Source organism: Pungitius pungitius, chromosome 15, assembly GCF_949316345.1.
Source record: "Pungitius pungitius chromosome 15, fPunPun2.1, whole genome shotgun sequence".
Taxonomy (NCBI): domain Eukaryota; kingdom Metazoa; phylum Chordata; class Actinopteri; order Perciformes; family Gasterosteidae; genus Pungitius; species Pungitius pungitius.
In genome coordinates, this window is record NC_084914.1 from 7551769 (window position 1) to 7564299 (window position 12531).

Below are 12531 nucleotides of genomic sequence, written 5' to 3' on the forward strand. Positions count from 1 at the left end.
ATAGACGTATGGATTCAGGGGAGCCTGCTCAAACAATCGCCAAACCGTCTTTTCCCTTTCTAAATCAAACAGCAGGTGCAGGCGTTTTCTTCTTCTGCCCCCTCCACTCGGCTAATCTGTTAATTCTACATTCCCCGGGTAAGAGAGACAATGAGGACGGTGGGCTTCGGCGGTAAAACCCCTGGCTATCGGATCGGCGCGGTGAGACGGTCTATTGTTACCGGGGCTTTCTAATGTAAATAGGCAGTGTAAACAACAATCACTACATGCTACTGTCCTGGATAGATACTACTAGCAAAAAAAAACACGTTTACGCGTGACCGAGTACACTCGCGTTCACACATTGCAGTAGACCAATGAGGGAACGGGGCAGCACGTGCATAAATAAACATGAACTCTCGTTTAGATGGAGTTCATCTATGTCATTAAGAGTCCTCAACTGTTTGTAGTGGGATATAGGACAATATTTCCACAATGAAGGCCTCCACTTCTTGGAGGCCTTCATTGTGTGAATAAATATTGTGGTTTATGAAACCACTCAAATGTGCAAATGAGGAGTGAATGGAAGCGTAGCTTCACTTCCCTGCCAAGGCAGTTCGCGCATGTTTTTTTTCCCGGGATGTGTGGCTCTTTGCACGGCTGCACCCAGTTTGCGGAATTTTGATTTACAAACCGATGCACCTTGGATTCCTGGAGGGACTGCTTGTTTGCCGGCTCAGTTCATTAAAGTAGTGTTGATTTTTTTTTCCTCCAGAAGATGACACGGGGATAACTCAATCTGCACTTGGCAAGTTTGAATCCCTTCCTGATTTGGATCTGGGAATCACATACACACGGAACATTGAGCAGCCTGGTTCTTCATACATTATTCAGATCTCTGATCATTTATATCAGTTCTTCTCCGCCGTGTCTGTACCAATACATTTATTGCAGCAGCTCGGGATGAAACCACTTAGCTGTATGACTTCCTGGAAGTTTACTATGCTGATGGAATAAGCTTCTCTTCTTTAAATCAAGTATGAGCAATGATGGAGTCGGTCCTCGACATTACCAGCGACCAAAATACACTTTCATTCCATTACGTAGCTAAAATTTGGGCTAGAAAATGTATAAGGAGTCAAAGGCCAAACACTAGTTAAAGTATGTTTACAACATATAGATAACAATAATATCTGGATATCTATTAGAAGAACCCATGAAAAACTATTTTCTATATATCACTATCAAACAGCTAAACCTTTGACATGTGAGTAGATTATTGATGTGCCCAATTATTACAAGATTTAAATCAGTTCAATGTCTTCAGTTTCTTAATACAGGAGAGCCTAATTACCCGGTGCAAAGACAATGGTCTTATCTGTAAATCATCAAATTTAAAAGAGATGAAGCAATTAACTGTCAATCATTGTTTGATGTTCATGAACTAAGAACCAACTGAAAAGATTGTGATGCAATTGTACATGAAAGGTATAGTTTTGAGTAATTTTAAGTCAGAAAAGGATAAATATGGGTTTCTGATCCAAGTGGTTAAGACAGAGATAATTTCACTGAATTCATCCTTATGTCGATCTACATATTGGGTAATTTATCAGAAATATTCTCAATTAGCGCATTTTTAAAAAGTGCCCTGCGGGCTATTTCAAACAAGAAGCAGGCTGCAGGTCGGCCACCCCAGATGTAGAGCATCATTGCATCATTTATGATTATAGGTTTGGTTTTACTCACTGAGTATTACATAATTTAAGTTGAGGAAGCACTGCAAACATTACATGGAATGTGTGCAGGAAATCACACGATTCTGGTTTCCTTCGGTGCACTCAAGCTACCGCGTGGGGCTCCGTCTCAGCAGACACGCCGGCCCAAATATGTCACACACATCAAAAATTGTCCGCTCAGGTTATCCGGACCGTGTGATCAAAGATATGGAAAAATGTACCTGGAGTTGTGATTGCTTCGTTGAAGAATTACTTCCTGGTTGTGTTTAGGCCAAGTGGCTCAGCTGTGAGCAGAGGAGGATTGTGGGATATAGTTGAGCTGAGAATAAACCATGCAAAATTCATTTTATCCTTGGCCTTTTTCTTATGATCTTTGTTAAATCTGACTATTATTTGCATTTAAATGGGAGGAAGTGTGTGTGATAATGCTTTGGGAGCCTAATGCAGATAATCCTATAGTAGAATAAATTATATTTCCACCTTTCCACAGACATACTGGAACTCTTTCCAAATTCCAATAAATCCACTGTCGTGCACTTCTTGTGCAAATTTGTGAGCGTCAGAGAGAAATAGAGAGAGAGAGAGAGAGAGAGAGAGAGAAGCTGCATGACAGCGTCTGCTATGGCGTCACTCATGCGTGGTCTGCTCCGATGCAGATGTGCTCTCTACCTCGTTAACCTCGACCAATGGGAGCTGCCCGCGCGCAGCTGTGCGGCCGACTTGCCGCTCTGCCTCACCGGGCTGTGGCGCTGGCACGAGGAACCCACTGGCACCAAGTCAACACACACTCACACGCTTGGACACATGTACGTACACATACAGTACACGCAGGCACACGCACGGGACCGGAGAGTGCTCAGACGTGACTGTTTTTATAACAGGGTGCATCCCTTTCGAGGCTGAAGAGCATCCCGCCGCTCTGTGTGCTGGCATGTATTACACGCAGTCACCTTGTTCAAGGCCAGAAATAAACAGGTAATTTATCGACAGGGGCGGCTTTTCTGACTACATTCAATTACACTCCGCGAGAGGCTCGCAGAAATGCACATCCATTCCTGTGACGTTTCGCGGCGGCTCTGCGTCCTGCAGGTCCTGCAGCTACCGCCCGCTTCGCGGTAACCATAGCAACTACTTGGGGCTACCAGGGCTTGGAGGGGAGGAAGGTCAAGGGTCGAGTTCTGTTCAGTGGAGGAATAAAATCTGGTCTTTGCAGAGACAGCAGCTCTGGAAATTGATGTCCAGCAGGAGAGGAGTCCGTGGGGCGCGAGTTGCTTTTTGGGGGGGATGAGGGGGGGGGTTCAGGCTGCTCTGACCCGGGCTCAAATCTGCTGCCCATGCCCACTGTGACTGACTCCCTCTCTCCCTGATCCAGTGGCTTTTGTGTCTGCTGAATCAAGATGTTGTTATCTCCCTGCATGAATGTCCTGAGACATCAGAGGGTTTGAAATCTTGGATTTATTCCAGGGCACTCGCAGTCTATCAGTTTGCAGTCTGGTGATTTGTCTCGTTTTTTTTTTTTCTTTTGCCTTTTTCCCTTACATCAGAAGCAAGCCCACAGGTGGTCGCTTACTTTATCGTAGCCATGGCAACTGGCCACAGAAAGCCAGCAGTGTGGTGGAGAGGAAGGAAAAATAAACCTTTACTTACCTTTAGAAGGGCAGCTCCTTGGATGAGTGTGGGCGGTTTCTCCTTTGCTAAGTCTCTTTTTTTAAGCTCTGAATGACCTCGGACTGACTCAGAACCAAATGGACACTGCCTCCCCCCCCCCCCCCCGTCAGTCCAGGTGGGCCACATCCATTACCCTCAAGCCCAGTCCACAGATGGTGCTGATCCAGGAGAGGGCGAGTCGTGGGGGGGGGGGGGGGGGGGGGGCGGGGGCGGCGGGACGTTGTGGGCACGGTCCTGGCGCAGAGGAGCAGGGCCATCTGCCTGTCAGGACTGCTCCATTTCAGACCCCCTCCTGTGTCTCCCCAGCGCTCCCACCACAGATGGACAGCCTTCAGAAAGGTGTTAGTCATGCCTGGGCTGCATCGCAGTGACACTAGCCGGGCCGTGCAATCTGGCTTTCATTAAAGAAAAAGGCTGAGGGAAGAAGAGAGGGAGGGAGGGAGGGAGGGAGAAGGCAGGAGTAAATCTGTGTGTTTGAGCGGGATGAAAGGGGTTAAGACGCAGAGCGCCGACCTGTCAGTGAATGGTATTTGCACATAACATTAAGTAAATGCCATGCGGAGGGGCAGATATCGCATGCAACGGCCCACACGGGTCCTCCTCCTCCTACAAGCAGCGCACCTACGCCTCTTTCCGCTCTCCCCTTTGTCTCATCCGACACCCCTGGCCCGCTGACACAGACTCACACACTTTTGATTTTCTCACCTCGGTTACCTGTCTGCGCTTGCCTGTCCCCGCCATCCTTTATCCATTTAACTATTTCTATCCTCTATCCTTTTTCGTCATCACATTACTTATTTTTGACCTTTTTTACCCCCCCCCCCCACTAATCCTTTGGGATGCAGCGCGGCGTCTCTGCCGGGGTTTTCTGGAAGTGGATTTGTAAGAGAAACACCAGTAAGCCTCTCTCTACCCCTGTCTTAATGGCAGATTAGGGCCTTGCTCCGGCATTAAGTCGACAAACACACAGAGCCTCGCAGGCAGGTACAGGAGTAAGGTGGAGCAGCTCGACATCTGTCAGAAAAGTGGCATCCAGAAACAGAGGCAAAAAGAGGGGGGAGGGCGAACATCGTAAAATAAACATAAGCTGCTTAATGTACCACCTGCTTATTCAATTTTTCACGGTAGAAAAAACATGTATGGTAAAACCCACATGAATCCCCGCGTGTTTACCTTTTCACGGTGAGGCTGCGCCACTCGGAGAGGATGACCTTTGTCATGAGATCGGGTTGGATTTCTGTCGGAGGTGTATTTTTGTCACGAGAGCAGGAAACATAAACCATGGTTGCAGTTAATATTTCTTGACGCAGACAGTATATCTAATACAAGTGCATGCTTTTCATAATTTTGTAACCATATAGACCATTCATAAAACCCTGTTTTATTACATAATGTGACTCATACAGTTGAAAATGTAAGATGAATGTATTTTATTCTTTTACAAATCTTAATATTTCTTATTTATCAGGAAAAAAATCCCACACACTTGGTGCTGCATTCGATTCACATTTTCTAACACACACAAATATACTAAATATGCATATAATGAAAGCAGCATATGTGATATGCGAGGTGTGAGTGCGTCTTTATCACATCCTGGTCTGGTCCAATTGTTGCAGCTTCTAGACTCAGAGCCAGATGACTCTCTTCTGCTTTATCATGATTATCAACAGCCATCACATATTCTCATCAAAACATCGGTTTCACCTGATTTCGTACAGAAAAATGTCGTTTTTTCACTAGCTTAAACTTTAAAAGGCAACGGTGGCCACTGCTCCTCAAAGAAAGAACAGAAATCTCGCCGACCTTTAGTCGTAATAAGCATGAATTCTCCTACTGTGTTTTTTCTGGACACACTCCCCCGAGAACCAGCTGTCATCCCGGATGTCTTAATCTGCTTATCCACCACATGATCAGGCAGCTGGACGTTGCAGCCCAGTCGCTCCTCCAGGCCGCTCCGCGACACAGAGGGACCGACCCGACGTCGTGTGCCAGGTAAGGCGGGCTGACAGCAGATCAGGAGCGGGGGCTCGTTACCGGGGTCGGCCCTGTGAACATCTGACCTAGATTGCGCTCCGCGACGTCTCGAAGAGCTGCGCTCCAGTTTCGCAGGATCCCTTCGACAGTTTTGGAATACATCACACGGGCTACGTCAGAGTGTGCCGGATGTGTTTGCCTGCTTCGGCCTGCTCATACGTTTCGCTTTTAGTCGGGTGACTTAAGATCAAAAGTAGCCGCTTGGTCGCTTTGAAAGGGAAGCGTGGAAGAGAAGAATCAAAAGAGAAGCATCGCTTCTGTTACAACTCCCGTATTCTAGGAAATACACAGGGCCGGCCTTGGCAGAATCACCTCATTTGGTGAGGTCACTTGAATAAAATGGCCCTTCAATTCTATGAAACAGTCCTCCACTCCAGTTGGAGTTTTACAAATTCAGCATCTTCAAAGACATGTTCAATGTTTTGGTATAACGGTTATTTTAACTTTCACAAACCTAGCAATCACACCGCTGAGGTGTGCTTCAATGCAGCGTGGAAGTTTAAACCTCATGTCAATTTGGCACAAAAGGCACTTTTGTGACTGATCCGGCTCAATGTGCACGAGCTGGCTGGAATTATATAATCACATTATAACCAGCGGTTGGCAGTCCGTTGCATTATTAAAATACGTTTGTACAGGGGGTGTTCTGCAGAGGTCAATAGTTTAACTTCTTAACGAGACGTGCAAAGTAAATTTAACTGCAGGAAAGCGAAGCCAAGTAATTTGAACTTTAAGTTACGCTACCAGTTAACCCTTAAAGATGAAAGACTCGGAGTTCTTCTTTTTGTAAATCAAGACCGTGTATTACTCGTTAGCGCTTTAAAAACCCCCCAGATGTTTTGTAAATTAAAACATGCAGGTAAACTGACTCCCGCGCCACATGTAGAACTGTGTGTTCGCCCCCTTTGTGCACCGGCTATCAGTGCGATAAAAGCACATGTTTCGCTCTTCATTTGAAAGAGATGAGTGGATTTGCACAAAAGCAACCCAATTTAGAAATCTCCAACAAAGCTCGCCTTCTTCCTCCCTCTCCCCTCCGCCTCGCTCTCTCTGTCCCACATACATTTGCATGCTCTTTGAGGAAATAGTGGTTCTCATGCAAAAGCCCAAGCTCTGAGAAAAGGGGATTGTGACTGAAGGGACAAAATTAGTGGCAAACAGAGGACGAGAGAGAGAGAGAGAGAGAGAGAGAGTTTGGATGAGAAAGGTCCCCTGAAGCAGCTTAAGTTCACCCTTTTTAAAAAAGCTTTGATCTCGCTCCGAAGCCCCTCACCCAAGAGTTAAGACTGTTGCTTTATTAAGGGCCTACTCGCCATGTTCCGCTCTGTCGACACTTTTTTTTTGGGGGGGGGGGCTCAAATTAGCAATTCAAATGGGGGCTATTTGGATATGCTCGCCCAGCTTCCTCCCCTCGGCTTTCCAGGCAGTTTGACAATATTTTTGTTAAGCCCCATTTCCCCCTAACGCAACTGTAGCAACAGGGGAGAGAGAGATGGGTAAAGTGGGGAGGCTTGGGGGACGGAAGGAGAGACAGAGAGCGAGAGAGAGAGAGAGAGAGCATATGCGGCGAGTGTGGGTAAGGAAGGTCAAATAGGAGACAGAGTGGCCCTTGCCATTTGGCACATTATCTCCACTGAGCTAATATGAGGGATAATCACAGTTATTGGAAACATATGGCTCTATTTAAAGCTGAAAGGTTTAAATTCATTCAGGGATTATAAAAGAGGGCCACCCTGCTATTAGATACAGATTTTTGTTATACTTGCAGGCTGACCTGAAGGACAAACTGTACTATTGAACAGTCGAGCGGTTTCAAATATCACAAATTCATCTTTTAATGCAATGTTTTTATTATAATGGATAGAAAGACGGTTTAACATAACAGGTGTCGCCCATAATGATGAACTCACAGTATTATCAGTTTTATTTTAGCTAATTGTTTTGTATTTTGAGGACACAAATTTAATATTTTGATTCAGGCTCCACATCAATTAACGTTGTTTTCGGCGGTTGAGGGCAGCAAAAATAACCAATTTAAAAACCAAATGTACACTATCTGCTCAACATAAAACAGCACAAACAGACGAAGGTTATCGGCTGGTGACACTGTTTTAGAGACAAATTTTCTTAGGAGTTGGTGGAGACCAAAAGGGTGCAAAAAATAATATTTGTGTATATTTCGTTTTAAGTGCAGTGCAGTATCAACATTTTCACCAAAACAACCAAAAAATTATTGAATGTATGTGTTTCCTGCTTGTTTTGCTGCCCACAAATGGCTTGTGTTAATGCAGCTTCTTCATTTTGGTAGACAAAGAAAGAACTAAAATGAATCTTACGCATTTAAAGATTTGTATATCTGTATTTATCCATGTATTGGATATTACAGGCCTTAATGGCCACTTGAGGCTGACATTTTGCATTTAAACATATTTGTTATATAGCAAATCTATGCTGTAACATCTTGGGAACTCTACACTGCTGCCAATAAAAGGGGAAAAACCCTCAACTGACTCTCTACGAGAAAAACGGGGGAAAGAGAGCATGCTTCTGCAGATGTGTAGTAGTGTGTAGCAGCCATTGCTCTTCTTTGTGATGGTGCGCTGGGGAAATGGCATCAAGGCTCGCAGGTCAGCAGTCTCAGCCAGACAATGAAGATGGCCAGGTGTGCAGCACAAGAAAAAAAAAAAAAACTAGAAACCATGACCCATTGAACACCAACATCTAGTCCCTTCATCCTTGAGTCCATGTGGAAATGTGTGAGACACTGAGATATCACTTTCACAGAAAAAAGAAGAAACAACAAGAAAACACGAAGGCCACAGCCGTCAGCGCAGAGGCATAAAAAAGAAAGTGCGCCCTAGTCGGCTCCAGCGTGTCGACCATCCGCTCCTTCTGGATTTACATCGGCGATGACGTCACTCTAAAGGGTGTTGGTGGCAGCAGCAAGATCCCATAAAGAGAGAGAAGTTGCACCAGAATGGCTTTTAAACATTACAATTACTTTCGAGCAGAAGTAAACACTCACACCCCGGGTTGCACTCACATAAAAGGCGTCCACAAGCGACTCAATACCTCCGCCTTCGCAAAAAAAAAAAAAAAAACACACAAACTGACACACTTGATACCCACGCCCCAACTTCTCACTCTCCCTAGCACATTTAAGAGGACTTGAGGGCAAAATGAAACATTACTCTACCATCCTGTGTGTGGGATGTGGGAAAAATATGACAACAACCTCTAATGAGGTGAATGATGTATCCCCCTCAAGGGTGAGGCCTCCATTCGGAGATCAGCCCCAGAAGCAGAGGAAAATGGAGCTTGATTGGCACGGTTCAACCAATTTCCTTTATCCGATTGTCTGTTTGTTCAGTATTACCCAAAACAAAGAGGCAGGCACGGGAAAGCGACAGTTAAATGCTAATTCAATATGTCCCTGTCCTGTCAATCAGGTCTGACTGATTAGCGGGCGCTTGTTCATCTAAATGTGTTGTATCACCACCTTGCCAAAATACAAATGTGAGCCTTTCATGCGTGGTGGGCCTGGGCTGCGGCGCACTGCTAACTCAGCGCTCTAGTTAATAAGTCCTTTTCATTAAACAAGCGTTCATTAAACATTCATTCGTTCACTCATCCTCATTTGCATTTCCTCATCATAAACGCAATTCATGAAACATTCATTTGTTCACTTGTTCTCATTTGCACGGTTTCCAAAGCATTCTTCAAGGAATGAATAGGGCAGCGATATGCAGGGAGCAGGAGAAGGACACAACTGAGAATGAGGACGAGAAGACGCTGCGGGGGGGGGGGGGGGAGGAGATTCTTTATTGCTCCCTTTGAACAATCTGTCCGGTCGATGACAGTGGAAATTAGATTACATTTCCTCTCATCATTATGTCACTTCGCCGCGTAACAAAAATGGCCTGTTGCACCATGCGGGGGCCCCGGCCACGTGAAAACAAATCATCTCTGATATCAAAAAGGCACGCAGAGGTGGAAGACTCCCGCTCGGTTCGCGGTTGGATGACGCACCTGTGGGTACGGAGGAGCAAACGACATCCCATTCGGGCCATGATGGGCCTGGACGACAGTTCCAGTCACTCGGCGCTCTCGCCCGGCTCACCATGTCGCAACAATATCCCGCGAGGTCACACGTGTGACATTACATTGTATCTTTTGATTTCCTTTTCATTCGATCTGTATTGTTCCCTGCGTGCTTTTTCTCTCCTCTCCTGCGACGGGGCTGCACATCAAAAGACAGATTCAACCAATCCCAGGAGAAACGGAGCGGCTTTTGCTCCGCGCAACGTTGCTCTGGGTGCAACACGCTGTGGTTTGTGTAGGTCCGCGAATGTCAATATGATGAACTGAATAGCAGTGATGCTGTGGCGAGAGATTATCTTTATACCTCTGCAACCCTGGGAGCCGGCTCCTTCCTCCGTCCTCTCTTCATTACCTTCTCCTTTCCTTTTAACTCGTGCCGTCGGGGGAGACATCAATCTGAGTGACAAGTTGTGTGATCCTCCTCCCGGGCTTGGTGGGAGAAGCAGGGCTGTCAACACAAATATCCTTCGTGGATTCGCAGCGGACATGGAGCAGCCAGGGCCACCGTGAGTCCTCGCCCACGATCCCAGGCGGAGAAACGTGAGCTCATCGCTGTGGCTGAAAACCTCGCCGTCACCCGGAAAACGACACCTGCTAACAGCATGATCAACGCCGCCGGCCTGGTGCTTATTGTTGATTGTTTCTATTCCCGCCACAAGCAGATGATGTCATGCGACCCAGTGGCTATTTCTTCCCAGCTTGCCTAAAAAAAGCTAAAACGAGTTGTTGTTGTTGTGAACCCGTACCTATTCGTGCATTCTGATGTAGAGGCTCAGACTCAAACACGTGATCCATCTAAAAAGGTCCAAACAGAGAAGAAAAGACTAGACAGGGACGCTCGGTAAAGGCCAGATGTTTGCGCGTCCGAGCCGATCGGGTCCCCATCTGGGCGCCCAAGTGCCGTTGCTTTGGCTCTCTTTATTTACATGGAGTTGTTTTACAATTACACACCCTGATGCACACAGAGACATTAACGCTGCAGCTCAGCAGGAAGGGGAAAAACCCCGGGGCGTCATTCTGTAAAGAAACTTAAGATACAAACGAGCTGAGTCACAAAGTTAGTTTGTTTTTTTGGAATTTAGATGAAAATAAATAATGATTCTTACTATAATGACTTACTAAATAAAAAAAGATGAGCTGGATTAATGACCCCATACAAGTTAATTTTTTTGATATACCCTATTCAACTGCGAAATAATCAGCACCATAAGAGGTTACACCAAGGTTGGGAGATACATTGCATCAGCGAAGCTACACATGCAACTATACAGGCAAACACTACATACGTGTCTCCCTCCCTGCTCCGCTCCCCTCGCTCAGCCAGGGCAAGTTACAGCAGATGCAGCTTATTGGAGTCTATCTTCCTTCCCTGGGACGTTATTAAAGATTATAGGAGATAATCGCCCTGGTATCCTGCGGATGCCAGGCGCCTACAACATCCTCACATACGTAACGGTTTACTTGAGGAGTATCGGATCGCTTCGACCCGTGGGATCTGTCTAGAAGTCTGACAAATGTTAAGAAGATAACAATGTGCTGAACGACGCGCTTTCAGAGAGCCCAAAAAAAAAAACTACAGTCTGTGATCTAAATGTATCGAAGACCAAGAAACCAAAGGCACAGGACTGGAGCCTGCAGGCAGGGCCCTAAACACAGATATTTACACTAAATCTAAGTTATTTAACGTTAATGTCTGTTCACATCATATGCCCATTTTCCATTTAGATGACGCCTTTATCCGAAGCGACCTACAATAAGTGCATTCAATGAAGAGGGAACAGAAGGAGAAATAACAAGAATCAAGGCAGAACTAATTTGGAATAGTTTAACATTTGGAGAAACCGTGCTAGTTCACTTTTTGAGTGTTGAGAGGATCGATATCCCTCTCATGTCTGCACAATAAATATGAAAGGAGAACTAGCAGCTTTTAACTTAGCTTGGCACAAAGACTTGAAAAAGGGGGGAAGCAGCTAGCCAAAATCCACCTCCAAAACACCTCCTGGAGCATAAGTCTATTTTTAATACAACACAAATTGAAGTATAAAAAGCATCATTTGTGCCAGTGAGGCTGGATGTTTGTCCCCATTTTCCACCCTTAGTGCTCAGCTAAGCTGGCTGGCTGTAGCTTTGTCCTAAATCCTAAAGACACAAGTGTGGTTGGAATCTTCTCATCGAAAAATCTCAGCGAGGAAGCGACTCGAGCATCAATACCATCAGAATTTCATGTGTGAACGATTGACGCCATGAATTTAATCTACGTGCAAATTTAACTCAAATTCAAGGTACCCGAATCGCACAGCGCTGTGTGTGTGTTTGCATACATGGCCCCGCCATGGGGATCTGCAAGTTTTTGTCCCCCTTGCATTTGAACGACCTTCCAGAACTGCGAAAGACCATCTGAAAACGTGTCATTCTCCTCGGTGGAAAACACAGCGCCGGTGCCTATCCATCATGTCTGTGCGAGGCAGCTTATCAGCGGCCTATCATTGTCTGAGCCACGGCCACGGACACCTGCTCTGCAGAGTCACACACCGGGGAGGGGGAGGAAGCCACCTGAATACAAATCAGGCCGCCAAGCACGGGGAGGGGCCCCCGAAGATAGGGAGCGGGAGAGGGAGGGGGAGAGGGAGAGGGAGGGGGAGGGGGGGCTTTGGCTCGGGAAGTAGAAAGAGTTCATTAGCAAGGAGGCTCATAATGTTATCTACTCCAACGCCTCCCCTGCAGACGGCTTCCTGTGTGACTGCAGGTGCTGAAGGAAATCATCAGCATGATAGAGCTCGCTATTAAAAGTGCCAATGAATGGACTTCTTTTTATTACCGAATGGATTTTTCAACTCGCGGCTTTTTACGCCGTTGATGAATAGTCGCAAAGAAAACTCACAAACTAATAATGACATCGTTGCTCTTCCAGCGGCTTCACACAAAGGCCGACATCGCGGATTCGATTTTTTTTTAGGGGGGGGGGGGGGGGGGGGTGAATTCACATCCAAACTGTAGGCTTTTCTGCTCG